Source organism: Canis lupus, chromosome 28, assembly GCF_048164855.1.
Source record: "Canis lupus baileyi chromosome 28, mCanLup2.hap1, whole genome shotgun sequence".
Lineage (NCBI taxonomy): Eukaryota > Metazoa > Chordata > Mammalia > Carnivora > Canidae > Canis > Canis lupus.
Window position 1 is genome coordinate 33,040,434 of NC_132865.1, and position 20,048 is coordinate 33,060,481.

Sequence of the window (20,048 nt, forward strand, 5' to 3'; positions counted from 1 at the left end):
ATTGACAAAACTACTCAAAGAGTTGGATTTAACTCCATGTCAGAGATGTACTACCAGGGATTCTAACAGAGAGGCTGGGAGCGGGGGGGGGGGGGGGGGGGGGGGGGGGGGGGGGGTTGCCCAAGTCAGCAGAAGGGCAGGGGTAGCTGCATTATTACTCAAGGGTGGTTGCTGCTGTTAGTTTGAATTCTCCTCAGGACCTCTGAAGAAGACACCTGAGGCCACTGCCCAGGAATAGGAGAGCAGGGCCAGATAGGGCCTGGCTCAAGGTCCTTCTTAAAACCAAGCAGGAGGTGGGTAGGGAGGGGCAGGAGGGCAGAAATAGAGGGAGAGGGGGCAAGAAAAGAAAGAAGTAGAAGCTTCAAAGGGAGGGCAGAAGGGCGGAGGGGTGGAGGAGACAGATCCCCAGGCCATAAGCATCCTAAACTAAGGACAGAACAAAGAACTAGTTTCACTGCTTTCAAATACACACTAAATGTCACTCCCACTGAAAGGTCTTTATTTATAGTTTAAACTCAATTACAGTAATACTAAAGGCAAATTTGAAAAATCATCATATTCTCAGTATTCTAACAAGGGCATTTTCAGTTCTCCAATTGCCTTGCTGTGTCTTTAATTCAGTTCCCATCTTCACTGAGCATGCTCTCTGCCAGGCCCAGGTGCAAGGATCACAAGACAGGCTTCTACCACCAGAAGGGCTCAAACACACTTGCATCCTCAGGTGACTCACGGTCACTTGAATTACATACTTTTTTCTTTAAGAGACATTCTTAAGCCATGGAATGTCATTTGTTTCAAGTGTACCAAAAGTAAATGTGTAAAAAAAAAAAAATAGTGAGACTGGCACCTGGATGGCTCAGTGGGTTAAGCATCTGCCTTTGGCTCAGGTCATGATCTCAGGGTCCTGGAATTGAGTCCCACATCAGGCTCCCGGCTCAGCAGGGAGTCTGCTTCTTTCTCTCCCTCTGCCCCTGCCTCCCAACAATATCTCTCTCAAATAAATTGATAACATCTTTAAAAAAATAGTAAGAAATTCTCTAATATACCAAAAACTCAAATGTGTTTTGGTTCAAAGTATAGGAAAAAAAAGAATGTCAAAGTTTTTCCTAGAAGCTCCACTTAATTTAGGTATAGTAGAATAAAATGTTATTAGAGTTCAGTTTGTTTCCCCTTTTATAGTTTTGGAACAACCATATAACATGGGTGATAATACTTCAATATACTTAATATTTAAGAATGATGAAAGAAAGGCACTAATGAGAAAGACCAAAATATTTACACATATATATTGTGATTAAAGACATATATAGGTAGGGTAAGGTATTCTAAAGTCATTCAAGATCTACTATCTTTATTCATAGAGTAGTTTTACAATTTCATAAAAATCCAACAGAAGGCTGTCCTTCCTATTTAAAAAGTGGACGCTAATAGGAACAAAAAGATTATAGTAGTATATAACTCTTAATTATTCACTCAATAGTTAATCATAAACAAAGCCTTTTTGAGTTAACTTTTGTGTCCTAAGTAGACAGTAATTTAATAAAGCTAATGATGAGATTGTACAAAAATGTTTCAATAAATACATACTGTCTGATTGACAAACTGAATTTGTGGCCATTCTTTTTTTCCTTTTTTTTTTTTAAGATTTTATTTATTTATTTATTTACTTGAGAGAGAGAGAGAGAGAGAGAGTAAGCAAGCACGGGCAGGGGGAGGGGCAAAGGCAGAAGGAGAAGCAGACTCCCTGCTGAGGAAGGAGCTTAAGGCAGGGGTTCAATCCCAGGACCCCAGGATTCTGACCTGAGCTAAAGGCAGAGGCTTATCTGACTGAGCCTCTCAGGTGCCCCATGAATCTGTAGTCATTCTCACATACTACTATTAGATATTAGCCAGCACTCAGGGTCACCATATCTGTCCCATTCTAAATACCTTTGCTGATAATGCTATTGTTAGGTTACCATTACCCCTAAGGGCTACCATTTGTTGAGTGCTATGTGCCTGGCACCACCCCCCATGTTAGGGGCACTAACCCCCATGCAGTCAAAAATCCACATATAACTTCTGTCTCCCCCAAAACTTACCTACTTGATAGCTTACTGCAGACAGAAGCCTTAATGATAACATAATCGATTCACTGTATTTCGTATGTAACATGTGTTCTATACTGTTTCTTACAACAATGTAAGCCAGAGGAAAGAACATGTTAAAACCATATGAAATAGAAAATACATTTACAATACTGTACATTTATTTATTGAAAAAAAAAAAAACCTTCATGTAAGTGAATCCACACAGTTCAGACCCATGTGGTACAAGGATCAACTGTATAGGAGCAGCCTGTTTAAAACCATGAGAAGTAAATGTTATTATCTCTACTCTTCAGAAAGTGCAACAAAAGCTACTTCTATGTTGCAGCTCATTCATTTAATGCTCACCATAATCCTTGACAGATGAAGACACCGGGGCACAGAGCCAACAGTCTTCCCAACATCATATACATCATGTGACAGAGCACACAGATCTTTGGGATGCCAAAGCCACGATCTTATCCACCGTCCCCAAGGAATGTGGCTCTCCATGTCTGCCCTCCATCCCATCTACAATAAGGGCTAGAAGAACAGATAGGAAAGGGGCCAGGGCTGGTGTGGCCAGAGCTGAACCCCTAATCCACAAGCCAACTCTTAAATCAGGTTAGGACCTATCCTCCAAGGTTCCCTGAAGAAACTTACAACCAGGAAACTGAAATCCGGCCTCATAGCTGGCACAGCTCAGGTCCCAGGGATGTGTGACCCAATAAAGAGCCTTGTTCTGAATAGGTGCCCTATGTCCATTCAGTGGTCACCAACTGCTTACTTATTATGATCTACTATGTGCCCATCCACACTAGGCTCCAGGTTACTGAGCTAAATAAGCCAGAGGCCAACCTCAACAACCTACAGTGTAGGGAGACCAACAACATGGAAACAAAGGCTGTTGGAATCATGGCAAAGTTCTTGCAGCAGGGAGCATCAAGGAGGGAGGGCATTGATTCTAATAGTGTGCATGGAGGTTAACAAAGCCTAAAGGGAAGGGTAGTAGGGAGCCAAGTCTTGGAAGTAAGGCCAGGAAGCCTTACTCCAGGAGGAAGGCAAGAAGCCACGGTGAGCAGCAGTCCCGCTGGGAGGAAGACACCTGTGCTGGCCATGAGCTGACTCACAACCACTGACCTAAGGACAGACAGAGGCACTGGGAAAATGAGACTAATGTCCCAAGAATCACATAGAGTAGTATGTTCACTACGGAAGATGTTTTCGGCTTAGGGAGAAGTTCTCCATTCCCACCCAGCACTCAAAATGAGGGTGCTCACCTTGACCTGAGTCCAGGCATCCCAAGGAATACTGCAATGACTAATGCATTCTTAATGCCATTTGGCCTAAGTGACAGCTTAACCACAAAGGGACCTCAAAACACCAACGTGAACTAAAAGCACATGGGAGTGCCAGCAGCCACCCCACCCCATAGAAACTGCCCTTTCAATTAGCAAAGACCAAAACAAAAATAAATAAATAAGGTGCTAAAAAATAAATAAGGTACTATATTTGGCAGAAATTACGAAACCACGTTTACCAACTAGATGAAGGCACTCAGTATAGACTGCACACCTTTATTAACAGGAGTCTACTCATGGAGAGGAATGTAACATGTCTACACCTCGACTGAAGCAGTACTATCTCTGGAGAGTGGCTTTAGTGTAGACAGCCACGTTCTATGTTATAGACCTATGACATCTCATTCTTGTGCAATCTAGGTACTGTGTTAGTGGTCGCAAAAAAAATATAGCAAATCTCATGCCAAGTGAGAATACTTAGAAATTCACTCGTCGGGAGACAGTACACCTGCTGTGCTTTTTACTCATCCCTGAAAGCGACTGTGACTCTAACAGTCCACACCGGGGAGGTTATACATATCCACAGGATTCACAAAAAGCCACTGCAGGTAAACACTCGGGCAACTTGAGAAAGGGCCAGGAGAGCCCTCGCATTCCTGCCACGGGCCAAGAGACAGGGACGGGTATGTGTGCCCAGGACTGTGCGCAGCACAGGGCGGACTTCCCAAAGGCGTGCTGGACGAATTCATGGCAAGAAAGGAGAGGAGGAAGGAGCGGAGGAGGCGAGAAGAGAAAGGGACAGGGAAAGGAGGGAACAGAAGGGAGGAATAGAAGGTAAATCGGAATGGAAACAGTGGACATCTAAATTCTGTTCGACAAATAAAAGATCGTTTTTACTTTATGATCGTCAGTGTTACACATACATTTAATAATAGACGTTTTAACACAGAATTACCTTTGATTCCCCTCCCTTTCATACCTTCAAGAGTCCTGTTAATGCTCAATTCAAGATGCAGAAAAAAACAGGCTAGGTGCTCTGGATGTCCAGCCGGCGATTTCTAAAGGGAAAGATTTAAAAGTCAATCTGGAGAACAAAAGTGATTAATTTTTCAAGTATCATTAAAAAGAGACCGATTTTCACTGAAGAGACAGTGTATTTCCTAATATACCTGGGGAAAAAAATTCATGCCCAAAGCCTCTTGCAAATAAATACAGCTGCTCTAGCAAACTTGAAGTTGATTCTAGAAGAAAACAAAAATCAATCGTAGGGTGGGCTTTGTTTGTGCATTTATTGGAAAACAAACCAAACAAGGAGCCTGTGTACTGCTACTGCCTATAGCCCCCGCCGCGGTGCCCTGTGCCACTCCAAACACAACACCTCCGCCCACCTGGTCAGTCCTTCTAGGTCACTAAACCATGCAGGAAACGAGGTAGCCCCTCACCAACAGCTGCATCACTGCAGAGGGAATCTGAGAGACTTTAGGAACTTTGCTAATGTTTGTAAGCGAATAAAATATTACAAAATAGGCATTTTAGCCAGTCTCATTCTCCAAATGCTGCTATGCATGAACTCACACACACATGCCCAGTTGTCCAGGGGCTTCTTTCTCTTGGAGCCAGGACAGCAGAGCTTGGAGGCAACATTGTCCCAAATTGCGAGCACACAATGTTTCATCTTTTAGGAAGGAAACAATTAACACTGACAGCACTTACTCGGGCTCAGAAACAATGAGATTCCATTTTACAAAGGGGAAAAACTGAGGCTTTTTTGAGGAAAGTTGATGGATACCAGAGGTCTGACACATCAATGCTTTTATTAGACTTGGATCAATCATGAAAGTGATTGTTATCTAAATACCTGGCAACTCGCAAGACGATACAGTGGTGGAAAATTTAAATACCTTCCCCCTTCAGCATCTGCTTTCCTTGGATGCCATCAATCCAAATAACCACATCTTTGTTTACTTGAAAGTGAGAGCTAGAGACAGGGAAGGAAGATGCTCAGATTGCAAAAGATATCTTTTTTTTTATTCAGATGCACTGTATTCTCCCCATGGATACATGGGGACTTCGACAGGCAATGGCTAAGAACCACTTCAATGCCAACGTCCCAACCATCATTACGTTCTTTCTGGAGTAATGTGTACTGAACAGTATGCCAGAAGTTTATTAACAAGGCTGCAAATCTTGACCTAGATTTTGCATAGCTTCAAAAAATAAAAATAAAAAAACAGAGCCTGAAAATGTCTATTTAAATAACAACTGAGACTGATACTTCCCACACCCACATTTAAAACTTTCAAAATCATCTACTTTCCCCCATCCTTGTATCTGACAATGTTCAACAAGAACATTAGGTAAAAATTAGTACCAGATTCTAATAGAAATATGAACTCTATGTCCTTCAGATCTTTTTGATTGTTTACTCTTTGCAATTTAAGGTTTTATTCGCCTGCTGAAATATAGGATTCCAGAATTCAAATGAATAAAATCATACACATTTAACAAAGTATTGGAGAAATTTTTATTGAAATTGGACCCTGAGCTATTTAAGATTGATGGTGACTCATAACACAGTAAAAAGTTTTATATTTAACTATTTTTCCAAATAGTATTTTTTGTCTTGCCCTAAATTATATCAAAAATGTCTTTAAAAAATCCTTTTCATCTTTATCATTATTTTTGCTCTCCTTTCTTTTACTTATGAAGAGAGAAAACAACAAAGAGGTCAATCCTTCCTCTAATGTTTGAGAAATGCCAGTCACACCATTATGATTGGGATGGAGAATAATACCATAAATGAATTTCAGGATTGGGTTTATCTTCAAAGTCGCCATGTGACATCAAAACCATTCTAATAAAAAATAATTCATATCACAGTTTAAAGCTAAGGGCTTGTAACCCACTCCTTTCACATCTAAGGAAATGAAAGCCTGGAGTGGTCAACTGACCTCTCCAAAGTCACACAGCTCAGCTGGTTCTAGAGCTCAGATTTCATAGGTGCCAATCTAGCGCTCTATTAGATCATAACTGATCTTTGATTTCCATAAACAAGCTCTTCAGAGCTTACAATTTCATCTATTTTCTAAGCTTCTATTACTCCACACAGCATGAACACCACTTGATGAGTCAACTTAACTTTCTATTAATATGAAACACTATTCAAAATGATCAAAAACATAACTCTGCCTTTCGCTCCACTGAAAAGATTAAACCACTAATGCCCATGAGAAATCTGAAATAAAATTTGGGATACTTTTAGGTTGTCTAACCTAGATACGTCTACTCTAAAAATAGAATTCCCCTCTTAATCACAGTCAAACCATAATCATAGCTTTGCTACAACATATTTTCAAGAAGGTTTTATAGATAGCTAGCAAGCAAAATGTAGGTATACTACAGTAAAAGCTTATATAAGCAGTTTTTAAAGTAAGAATTTTAAAGATAATTTACCATTAGATCCATCAGTGCAGACAGAACTCTTATTCTCTAAAACTCAAGAGCACTTAATTTACCTAGCTCAGCAACTTATTATCTTCAACAATCATTTGTTGACTCCTCAACAATTTGCACTGCCAGTGCCAGGTGCACAGAAACCCAAAAGCAGGAGATGCTGTCCTTGCTCACTGGGGGCTGATGAGGGAGATAATTAAGGAGGCTTTCATAGTGGCATCTGACCGAGTCAAGGTGTGCACGTGATGAATGTATATCTGTGAATGTGCACTTGGAGGGGCAGTTAATAGAACTACTTGGGTTTTCTCAGGGAACATGACTTGACAGATTTAGTAAACAGTACAGCTGGTCCTTGACCAGTGTGGGTTTGAACTTTGAGGCTCACTTATACCCAGATTATTTTTTCTGTAAAGGCAGTACAGTACTGTAAATATATTTTCTCTTCCTTATGATTTTCTTAATAACATTGTTTTCTCTTAATTTACTCTAAGAATACAGTATATAATACATATAACATACACAACATACGTTAATTGACGCTTCATGTTACAGGTGAGGCTTCTGGTCAACAGCAGGCTATTGGTAGTTTTAGGAGAGTTAAATGTTATACGTGGATTTTTTTTTTTTTTACTACAGGTGGGGGATCATCACCCTAAAACCTGCATTGTTCAAGGGCCAACTACATATGTACAAAAGCAGGGTAAGATAAATTAGAATAAAGCAACAGAAAGCAGAAGAATCCCTCTAATCATGCCCCAAACAGCAAAAAAAAAAAAAAAAAAAAAAAAAATTGGTGCAGGAAACAAAATATCCTTTGAAAGGGACTCTTTTCTTGAAAATAAGTCAGCAACAAAATACCTTCCACATATTTCTTCATAATCCCTCATAATCATTCACAATACTAAAATCAGAAAGCAAAACCGTAACAATAGGAAGCAGATCAATTACTGCCAGAGGCCAGGGTGTGGAGAGAAAGGGGGGCAAAGAGGACTTAGTGGGGGGGTTGGAAATAGTCTACATCATGATTGTGAAAAGTCACTGAAATGTACCCTTAACCAGTGAAGTTAATTGTATATTCAAGTATACTCCAACTAAACTGGTTAAAAACAAAACGAAACTCAGGGCCACATCATTTACCCTGGAAATCAGTAACCTCATCACTAAGATCTGAAAATCCTTCAGCAGATGGTACTCTCCATCTTTAAATACTTAACAATCTGTGATGGGTAAGTAGCTAGAGACCACCAAAAGAGAAAAAGAAAAAAAACAATAGTCAAATTAACTGTTTATAGGGAAACTAAACTATGCCACTTCTACAACTTCCAATAGATTTTACTTTTATAATAGATTTCCATAAAGTGGTCTAATAATACTTAGTCTAAAATAAACCTCCTTGGGGTGGCTCAGTGGATAACATTTGCCTTCAGCTCAGGTCATGAGCCCAGGACCCTGGGATTGAGCCCCGCATCAGGCTCCCTCAGTGGGAAATCTGCTTCTCCCCCTCTTCCCTACCCACCCCTTCATTCATGCTCTCTCTCTCAACTAAATAACATCTTTAATAGGGCAGCCTGGGTGGCTCAGCGGTTTAGCGCCGCCTGCAGCCCAGGGCCTGATCCTGGAGACCCAGGATTGAGTCCCACATCGGGCTCCCTACATGGGGAGGCTCCTCTGCCTGTGTCTCTGCCTCTCTCTCTCTCTGTGTCTCTCATGAATAAATATATTAAAAAAATTTTTTTAAGAAAATTCAGTTAAAAAATAAATAAAAACAAATAATAAATAAAATAAACTTCCTCACTGTAAAAGAATAATCTTCCTAAAGCTATTGGTGATTCATGTAGGGCAATATATATATGAGTCTGAAGAATTACCAAGAAATGTGTAGAAGAAAACCAACAAGTACAGAAACATGAAGAAATATGGGTCAGTTTATAAATCAACTCCAAAATTATTCTTTAAAACTCTTTGATGCGTTAACTGGGAGACATCTCTTAAGCACTCACAAAGCTTTGACCTGGTCTACTGGACATGCTTATCTAGGATATAAATAAAGATGTAAGATAGGCTTATCAAAGGTATAGCTGATTCAGAGGTTAAAAATGGCTAAAATAGGGGCACCTGGGTGGCCCAGTGGCTAAGCATCTGCCTTTGGCTCAGGTCGTGATCTCAGGGTCCTGGGATTGAGTTCTGCACTGGGCTCTCTGCTCTGCGGGGACTCTGCTTCCTCCTCTCCCTCTCCTTCTGTGCTCTCTCTCTCAAATAAGAAAGATAATAAATAAGATAATAAGATAAATAAGAAATCTTTAAAAAAGTAAAAATAAAAACGGCTAAAATTTAATATAACAGAATTATGATTCTAAATGTATAAAGATGGAATAGGATAGTGTTATTGTCAAATACAGAGGAAAAAAATTTCATTATTCAACAAATATTCTCTACCATGTATTGGTAATAGATGGAAAAAGACACCAAAACTAAAAAGGAGCCCTTGCCCTCACAAAGTTTATCAACCAAAAAATGTAAGTAATGTGCTCCAAGGTAGGAGTTATTAACTACTTAATCTGAAAAAGACCTACGAGCTTGAGTTTATCACTCAGCTCTTACCTATGGCATAAATACTAGTGAACTTACAGGCTGAAGTAACAGAAGTATCAGATTCAAGGCAAATAAACATAAGTACTACTCTGCTTTAAATGGCCAACCGTGTAGGGTGTGGATAATTCTTGATTATGCTCAGGATGTCCTCATTCCAGGTCCATTCAAAAGCCCAGCTTGGATGCCTGAATCTGCTACATGTGGCCATCCCCCCACCACTAAAGTCCCTAACATGATGCACAAGCCTGGAATTACCCTGTACCTCCTATACGATCCAGGCTGATAAGAGTGTTAGTTAAGGTCAGATCTTGACAAACCGAGGCATGGGCAGATAGCAAAAGGACCCAGAAATATTTAAATCAACTAGGGAAGTGTAGGTGGAAGGTGGACCACCATATGAGGGAAGAGACCTCATTCTGAGTGGCAGAAAGTAGAGGGGCATATATGGCTCACGATATGAGCATTCCAGCACTGAACAACTGCAAATTTAAAGAGGCTGCCTCATGAGGTAGGGATACCTGTCATCCCACAACCTGTCTCCCAACGCCCAGATTTTCAACCTTCCACAACAGCAACAAAATCGATCTTTCTCCTCTTCGGTTAGGCCCATGACTACACACCCCCGTGCCTACAATTCTGACACTCTTTCAGTGGCTCTCTTATCACCTACAGGATCAAAGCCAAACACTGGTCATGCTGGCAGACAGGGTCCCCTGTCAGATTTGCCTCTTTGGCCACGCTCCCTTACATGCTGTATCCAGCAATTCCAAATCACTGCACAACACTCTCGTGGGGCCTTGCTTTTGCTTGGCCGTTCACTGTGTGCCTGCCATTCACTGTGTGAAACAGCCTACACCTCCTGATGGGTGTCTGGAGGCTTCAGCCTACTCGGCCTTCACATTGTTCATACAATCCCTCCTCCGAGAAGCATCTCACGCGTTACCACTTCCTCCTCTCCATGCCCGTGGCGCCTTACTGGTCTCCATGAAAACATTCACCCCAGATACCAAGTTACAGCTGTATCTCCCTGCTAAATCTTAAACCCCTGCCTGGTTCCTTTGATCCCTAGGATTTAGCTCAGGTTGCAATACTTCATAGATATTTTTGACGAGTCAGGGATTCCAAGACAGCCCAGTTCTCTATGTCCTGGCTGACCTTACACCCACCAGCAGTGTATCCACTGGGGTGATGCAGGAAGTACAGAGTGAGCCCAGGCAAATGTTGTCATCTTGGGGCAACTCTGAACAATCCAGGCAGCCTTAGTCGGGATAGAGGATTAGAACCAAAATGAGTATCTCACAGACGCTCTTGGCCACTGTGAAATCAGCTGGATTCAAATCTTGCTTCCTATCAAATCTTCATTATCTATGTGACCTTGAGTAATTAACTTAAGGTCTCAAAGCCCAGGTTCCCTGGTCTACAACATAAAGATAATTATAGCCCTTACCTCAAAGGGTCACTGTGAGGATTGCATGCCAATGTGTTATAAAGGAGGTAGTGAAGGAATCAGGACACGGAAAATGCTCACTAAATGTCTGATGGCTCAGCAACCTTGTCCTGCCCACTTTTCCATTAACGAATGGAAATACTACCTACTCTGGAATAAGGTGTTTCAACTAAATGTGTAAAAATTCTGGGTACATAGGAGTCACTGGATTATGAATCACTGATTTCTTTTTTTTTTTTTTAAGATTTTATTTATTTATCCATGAAAGACATACAGAGAGAGGAAGACACATGAGCATGGAGGAAAGAAGGCTCCATGCAGGGAGCCCAATGTGGGACTCGATTCCACGACCCCAGGACCACACCCTGAGCCAAAGGCAGATGCTCAACCACTGAGCCACGCAGGCGTCCATGAATCACTCGTTTCTACACTAAGAAAATTACTTTTTCTTTCCAGGATTATACAACTAGAGAATCTTCATGAGGTTCAAAGCACAAAGACTATAATCACCTCACATAATACTCCTTACATGCTGTGAAGATCCCTTAAAAAGAAGCTTTTTACGCAGTCCAATAATTAATTTGTTTAGACAGAATTTAAACAGATCCTGGTATTTCTCTAGATTTGACAAAAAAAAAAGGCACACTCAAAAGTTTCATTAAATTCACTCAAATGTATCCCATCACTTTTGTTCATCAATTCTCTATAAACAATAACATTTAGCTTCAAACTACATTTGGTCAAAGAAGTGTTATATCCAAGAGAGAGGTTTCTGGAAAATGTCATAATGGCAAAATCCATAAAATACTAAGTACAGCGTCTATTTCACAAATTTATCTTAGGGATAAATGCACCTGGTTCCAAACAACACATTTTGTACAGTGTTGCACATTTCAAAAGTTCATTTTTAACACTCAGCACAGAGCCTATTATACAAATAAGTGTTTATAAACCTAGCACCTTATTGACTGGCTACGATCCAATTACTAATATTGTCATTTTCTAGGGTTTTAATGATTCTGAGTCAGTAGCTAAAATAATATCTCATTTAGAAAAGATGAATAAAACTACAAGGCAAACAGTTTATGGTAAGTAGCTCTCAACCTACATGCCAGCAGCAGCTGGGTGGGACAGCTATTTAGATGCAAAAACATGAATATAAGCAAGAATAATGTTGATATATCCTGTAGGACTAATATGGTACATCGGAAATAAGGAATAGAGGAGCTTCCTTGCACTAAAATTTTCAAACTTGTGGGGCACTTGGGTGGCTCAACCGGTTGAGCCTCTAACTCTTGATGTTGGCTCAGGTCATGATCTCGGGGTCCTGGAATAGAGTCCCATGTGTGGGGTTCCATCCTCAGCAGGAAGTCTGCTTATGGATTCTCTCTCTTTCCCTCTCCCTCGGCCCTCCACCTTGCTCATGCTTTCTCTCTCTCTCAAATAACTAAATAAATCTTTAAAAAAAATTTTTTTTTCAACCTTGTGGGGTGCCTGGCTGGCTTGGGGAGGAAGAGCATGCGATTCTTGATCTTGGGGTTGTGAGTTTGAGCCCCACGCTGGGTATGGCGATTGCTTAAATAAATAAAACTTTAAAAAGGATTTCTTTTTGAACTTGTACAACACCACAGATTTCCTAAATGCAAAATATATTGAGATACTCATTTTTTGTCAGAATGGTTCTTCCAAAGTCAAGTAACTATCTCTTTGTCCAGCAGAAACTGTTATAGAAAACATGTATTTAAAAAAAAAAAACATGTATTTTGTAGCTACTCAAATTTTTATGTACAAAATCTCTGATTAATCTACATTATGGGAAAACATTTCTTTCAAGAAAAAACATAGGAGGGATCCCTGGGTGGCGCAGCGGTTTGGCGCCTGCCTTTGGCCCAGGGCGCGGTCCTGGAGACCCGGGATCGAATCCCATGTCGGGCTCCCGGTGCATGGAGCCTGCTTCTCCCTCTGCCTGTGTCTCTGCCTCTCTCTCTCTCTCACTGTGTGCCTATCATAAATAAATAAAAGTTTAAAAAAATTAAAAAAAAAAAAAAAAAAAGAAAAAACATAGGAGTAAGGAACTTACTAACCTAAGGCAAAAAGCATTTATCTTATCTGGAACCTGATAATATTTACTTATTCTTTATATATTAATATATTAATTTTCATATGTAATTTATTAATGTATAAAGTATATTACTATATGTAAATAACAAATATATATTATTTGTTATTATTAACCCCTTAAATTATTATTTTTTTAATTTTTCATTGTGGTAAAATTCCCAACACAAAATTTACCATCTTAAGCTGTTTTCAGATGTACAGTTCAGTTGTATTAAATATGTTCCTAATGTTATGCAACCATCACCAACATCCATTTCCAGAACTCTTTCCAGATTTCAGTTCTTGTAGAACTGAAACTCTGTACCCATTGAATAACAAATCCCATTCCCACTCACTGTGACCCCTGGCAACTACTTTCCATCTCTGTGATTTTGATTATTCTAAGTATTTCATAAAGTGGAATCATATGGTATCTGTCCTTTTGTGATTGGCTTACTTCACTTAGCATAATGTCTTCGAGGCTCATCCATGTTGTAGCATGTGTCAGAATTTCCTTTGTTTTGAAGGCTGAATGCTATTGCGTTCTATGGCCATACCACATTTTGCTTATTCATTCATCTACTGATGGACACTTGTGTTACATGTACATTTTAGTTACCATAAATGATACCACTATGAACATGGGAATACAAATATCTCAAGACCCTGCTTTCAATTCTTCTGGATGTATACCCAGAAGTGGAATTGCCAAGTCATATGATAAATCTACTTTTACAAGTTATAATTTTTGGATGAGTAAATTCAGTCAATGAGTAATTAAATCAATCATTATGTTCCTCAAAATACAAAGATTATGTAATAGTACTTAAATAACACCATCATTCCAAGACATTATGTCAACAAAATTCGGTTTTCTGCTATTATTATAAGCTGGCAATGTCCCATCCTACCAGGCATGTCCAAATACAAAAAAAAAAAAAAAAAAAAAAGAATGCTGATGAGATGCTAGCCTACCCTCCACCTTTTTTTGCCTAAAAGAATAGTCTCCATGATATATTCAGTGCCGGACCGCAGGGACTCTAACAATCAATTAAACTGTTTGTAAGACACACACACACACTTGTTATGCTCATCAAACATGCAGGCACAGCAGCTTTCCCACATTGTTGTTTTTTAGTTGGTCCTCAGGAGAGGGATCTCTATTTAACAACGTTGAATTCTGGGGCTCTTTGTCTAGGTTAGAAGTATTACTGGAGTCTCTTTCAAGTACTTTCCAGAGTAGGTGGCAATGACTTCAGGGCAAAGAATCTTTACTTTTAGCTTTCTCTAAAAAAAGCTATTTGTCTCATTAATAAGTCTCATTAATAAGTATAGAACAATAACACTGGCATTTTCTGCTATCCTATAGAAATGAAGCATAATGTTAATGAAATGTAATACAATCAATCTACTAGGCGCTTCTTTTTTTAATGTTTCAATACACACTGAGACATCATGTTTTGTATTAATACATTTCTTAAACAGTGGTATAATACACAAAAAAATTCACCATCTCAACCATTTTTTTTTCATCTCAACCATTTTTAAGTACACTTCAGTGGCATTAAATATATTCCTATTTTTGTCCAATCATCACCACCATCCATCTACAGAACTCTTTTCACCTTCAAAAACTGGAATTCTGTACCCATTAAATAGAAGTTAATAGACTCTGTACCCTACACCCACCCCTACCCCACCCCACACACAATATTTGGCAAACACTGATTCTGTCTCCATGAATTTGACTTTAAGTACTCCATGTAAGTGGGATTATAGCATGTGTCCTTTTGTGACTGGCTTATTTCATTGTGCCTAAGTCTTCCAGGTTCATCCATGTTGAAGCATGTGTCTACTGGGCACTTCTTACCTCATGTACCACAGGAAAGCGTTTATCTTCAGAACAGAAATGTAGAGCCAGATGCATCTCATCCATGAAGCCCTTGTGAATGGAGAGTCCCAATATAAATTACTGTGTTGGGATCCCAGGGTGGCTCAGCAGTTTAGCGCCACCTTCAGCCCAGGGCCTGATCCTGGAGACCCAGGATGGAGTCCCACGTCCAGCTCCCTGCATGGAGCCTGCTTCTCCCTCTGCCTGTGTCTCTGCCTCTCTCTCTCTCTCTCTGGGTCGCTCATGAATAAATAAAATCTTAAAAAAAAACAACTTAAAATAAACAAATAAATTACTGTTTATTAAAGCAAGAGTCTGACTGCACTGGCAGGATCCAGGAAGACTAGCATCCACAGCACCACAGGATGCTGCTTCCAGCAAGTGAGCAGGTAGGGTGTGTGAGCCAGGCCACCTGGCATGTCTGTAAAGTAAGTTAGGATATGGTTTCACTGAGGATTGAACTTTTCATTTTTAATGTCTGCCATACTGGATCTTTAGGGCTTTGGGGAAATTAATGTTGATATAAATGACAGGCTGGGAAAGAGCGACACTGTTAGTAAACATCAAATTAATAGCTCCATTACATTTAAGGCAATTTTGCTATCTTGAGGTTTATACCAAATTGCACCATAAAAAAATGCAACTTGCTTCATAAAATATAGCATTTATTATATTATCTTTTGTAGCGCTTTTTGGCTCTGTGGCTATTTTATGTAAGCCTTATTTCCCTAATTAAATTATATATTTCAAAGACATAGTCTTTGAATTCTTTTATATCCATTTCACATCAATGTTCACACAAAACTAGGTATTCGATAAAATGCTACTGGTTGATCACCTAACACATAAAAAATAAATGGACTGATTGATCACTAAAAAAAGTAGTTAAACAAGGCAGTATTTATAGCTTAGTGGTTAAAGTTTGTTTTGTGGTCAAGCACTTCCTAATTTAAATCGCAGTTTTACTCAAGAGTTATTCTGAATTACATAACAACATATTCAATACCACCGGATTGAAATGTGAAATAGAGTAAATAATCCATTACATTTCCACCATTAGTGGTAGTAATGTTGTTGCAATAGACCTCTTGTGATAATATCAGGCAGTAGTACCACTAGAAGATGGTTAGGTCATGAGGATAGAGCCCTCATAAATAGGATTAGTGCTCTTATAAAAGAGACACAGGAGAGCTTCCTTATCTCTTCTGCCATGTAAGGACAGAAGACTAGAAAGTTGTCCATGAAATGGGAAATGGGCCTTCATGATACACGGAATCTGCCTGAATCTTGATCTTGGACTTGCCAGTCTCCAGAATTGTAAGAAATAAATGTTTATTATTTAAGCTGCCCAATCTATAGTAGTTTGTTACAGTAGCCTAAAAAGACTAAGACAGCTATGGATTCACTTTATGTATGTATCTTTAACTTTTCCTGTTTTCTGACTTGAATTGAAAAGGGCAAGTGCAAGAGGACTTGATTTTACTTTTATTCTCTTTCAGATATCTTATTTTATTGTCAGGTATCAGTAACTAGGGATGGCTCATTAGAACTGTATAGGTACCAGATTTTGGTCTTGGAAAAAGGAAAAAGTAGAAGGATGTCACTCAGCACCTTCAACTTGCACTGATTATCTGCCAATGTTTTCCACTGGTCAAACCTAACCAGAATCCAGAGAACTCACTGATGGATTTCAAACTTTTGGGTATTTGCTTTAATACGAGTTCCATTTCCAATTAGGATACAGAGCATGTAGAAAGGTCTTTGATCTCATGGTAAAAAGAAATTTCACCTGGGCAAAATAAAAACATACTTTTCTGTGGGTCAGTCTAGCAAAGAGTAATAATAACATAGAAGCCTTGATGACCTAATTTCAACAAGAAACAAGTCCTTCAAAGGCAAGTTGAAAGCCAGTGTAAGCTGCATTTCTGAAGGCTGTGTGTGCCTGGCTAGCCTGCAGAGAGGGAGGAAATCCCACAGACAGGACCTGATCTGCCAGGAACACGGAGAGAGAGACCAGCCTTACAGGACAGTGTGAACAGGTAGGACAGAAAGACTGGAATCTGAAAGAATAAGAAAGGCAACAACAAATCACTTTACTAGAATTTACCCCCATAACCTTCATCCCAAAAACCAGGCAAGAGAGCAACAGAGGTTAGAAAGCCAAGAGAAGACACACAGCCCATATATTCTCAAGGTACTTCAGTCTCTGAATGCAAAGGGGAATCAAAATATCTAAAATGGCAGTCCAACTCTCCCAGCTGACACACTGGCAGAGTAAAAAAAAAAGGAAGATCAGGTGAATTCAGTCTGATTAAAAGTGCAACTCAGGGGGATTCCTGGGTGGCTCAGTAGTTTGGCACCTGCCTTTGGCCCAGGGCACGATCCTGGAGTCCCGGGATCGAGTCCCGTGTCGGGCTCCCAGCATGGAGCCTGCTTCTCCCTCCTCCTGTGTCTCTGTCTCTCTCTCTGTCTATCATGAATAAATAAATAAATAAATCTTTTAAAAAAAAAAAGTGCAACTCAAGAGTTTAGTTAAATTCTAAGGTGGGGAGGATCCTGGGTGGCTCAGTGGTTTAGGGCCTGCCTTTGGCCCAGGGCGTGATCCTGGAGTCCTGGGATCGAGTCCCACATCAGGCTCCCTGCATAGAGCCTGCTTCCCCCTCTACCTATTTCTCTGCCTCTCTCTGTGTGTCCGTCATGAATAAATAAATAAAATCTTTAAAAAAAAATTCTAAAGGATCTGAATATTCAGCTCCTTACCCTAATCTCCATGAAGAAAGAGCTTGCATGCTCTGAGATTTGAAACAAACAAAATATTATACTTCAGTCTTTACTATTTTATTTACACCACCTGGGATAAAGTTTATTGGATGGGATATCTCCTGAGGTATGGCAAATAAAAGCAAAGATGGGCTATTGGGACTATATCCAAATAAAAAGCTTCTGCACAGCAAAAACAACAATCAACAATACTCAAAGGCCGTCTGCTGAATGGGAAGAGGATACTGGCAAATGACATATCTGACAAAGGTTAGTATCCAAAATATATAAGGAACTTATACAATGCCAAGAAAACCCAAATAATCTGATTAAAAATGGGCAGAAGACATAAACAGATGTTTCTCCAAAGATGGCATCCAACAGACACATGAAAAGATGCTCAGCATCACTCATCATCAGAAAAACGCAAATCAAAACTACAATGAGATATCACATCAGAATGGCCAAAATCAAAACCACAAGAAACAATAAGTGTTGGCAAGGATGTAGAGAAAGGGGAACACTTGTGCACTACTGGTAGGAATGCAAACTGGTGCAGCCACTTCGGAAAACAGTATGAAATTCCGCAAAAATTAAAAATAGAGTATCTTACCATCCAGTAATCACACTCCGGGGTAGTTACTGAAAAAGTAGAAAAACACTAACTCAAAGGGATACATGCAGCCCTGTGTTTATAGTAGCATGATATTCAATACCTAAACTATGTAAACAGCCTAAGTGTTCACTGATAGATGAATGGATAAAGAATACACACACACACAATGGTATATTATTTAGTCATAAAAATGAAGTCTTGTCATTTGCAACAACATAGATGGAGCTAGAGAATATAAAGCTAAGTGAAATAAGCCAGTCAGAGAAGGACAGATACCTTGTGACTTTACTCATATGTGGAATTTAAAAAACAAAACAGATGAGCAAAGAAAAAAAGAGAGAGAGAAATCAATAAAACTAGACTCTTGAGAACAAAGTGATGGTTGCCAGAGGGGTGGGGGGATAAGTGATAGGGATTAAAGAGCACACTTTTCATGATAAGTACTGAAGAAGGTATAGAATTGCTGAATCACTATACTTTACACCAGAAACTAATATAACATGGTATATTAATTATATTGAAATTAAAATGAAAACTTAATTTAAAAAGTAAAAATCTGGAAAAAAAAAAAGTTTATTGGATAGACCTGCTAATTGGACATCACAAAAAACAAGTCAGTAAATCTTACATTTTCCAAAATAAACAGAGAAAAAGAACAGGAAAAAAAAATGAACTAAGTAGCAGTGACCTGAGAAATAACAGCAAATTATCCAAAATATGAATAATTTAAAAAACAGAGAACAATGGGATTTAAAATATTTCAAGGAATGTGACTGAAATATATCAAATTTTGAAAAACATCAAACCATTAACCCAAGATGTTCAATGAATCCCAAACAGAAAAATACAAGCAAAATCACACCTAGGCATATCATGGCCTAATTTCTAAAAACAAACAATAAAAAGAAAAAAATTAAAAAGCAAGAGGAGGAAAAAAGACATTACGTACAGGGGAACAAAGATAATAATAATGGCCAACTTCTCATTAGAAGCAATAGAAGCCAGAATGGAACAACCTACCTAAAGTGCTAAAAGGAAAAAATAAAAAACTGTCAAACTACAATCCTGTGCTTAGCAAAATACTCCTCAAAAAATGAAATCAACGTTAAAGATGTTTTCAGCTAAATGAAAGCTGAGAAAATTTGTCACTAGCAGATCCACATTACAGTAAATTATAGTGGAAGTTCTTCAGGTTGATGGAAATAATACCAAACAGAAAAAATCAGATTTACAAGAAGGAATAAACAACAAAGACATGGTAAAAGTGTGGATAAATATTTTAAAGTTTTTTAAAATGATAATTAGCTGTAAAGTAAAATATACTATTATATTACGGAGTTTATAACTTATGTAGAAGTAAAATATATGACAACAGCACAACAGAAGAGAGGAGAGTACATGGAAATGTACAGTTCTAAGATTTTTAGATTAAATTCAAAGTTGTAATATGAATTTAACATAGATGAATCCCTAAAACAACCATTAAAAATTAAAACCAAACCGTGGCTAAAAAGCCAAGGAGATTAAGTAAAATACCAAAAACTACTTGAGTAATCCAAAATTAGGCAGACTAATACAGCAAATAAGTACAATACAAATAATAAGAGAGCAGACTTAAAATTATCAATTTATGTAGTATCAATAATTACAATAAATATAAATGGACAAAACCCTCAATGAAGAGGGGATAACGTTCAAGACTGGATAAAAAGCAATGCATAACTATATGCCATTTATAAAAAACACACTTTAAGTATAAAGCCTAGATAGGTTAAAAACAGATTTTATTTATATATACACACACACACATATATATATGTAT

The 20,048-nt window shown here is 38.8% G+C and overlaps 1 protein-coding gene across 10 annotated transcripts in view; it reads right to left on the reverse strand.

Annotated features, from left to right (window-relative positions):
* FAM110B (family with sequence similarity 110 member B) overlaps positions 1-20,048 on the reverse strand; it is a 223,991-nt gene that overhangs the window by 105,496 nt on the left and 98,447 nt on the right. For 4 of the 10 annotated variants that reach the window (XM_072804566.1, XM_072804563.1, XM_072804571.1 and 1 more), the window contains exon 2: positions 4,347-4,425. The exons of 1 other annotated variant lie outside the window; for it this stretch is intronic. The gene's annotated coding sequence lies outside the window, so the exon portion shown is untranslated. Of the gene's footprint in view, positions 1-2,435; positions 2,716-4,322; positions 4,426-4,536; positions 4,593-20,048 lie in introns of those variants that run through there. 5 more of the 10 variants (XM_072804573.1, XM_072804569.1, XM_072804565.1 and 2 more) reach the window with 4 other exon arrangements.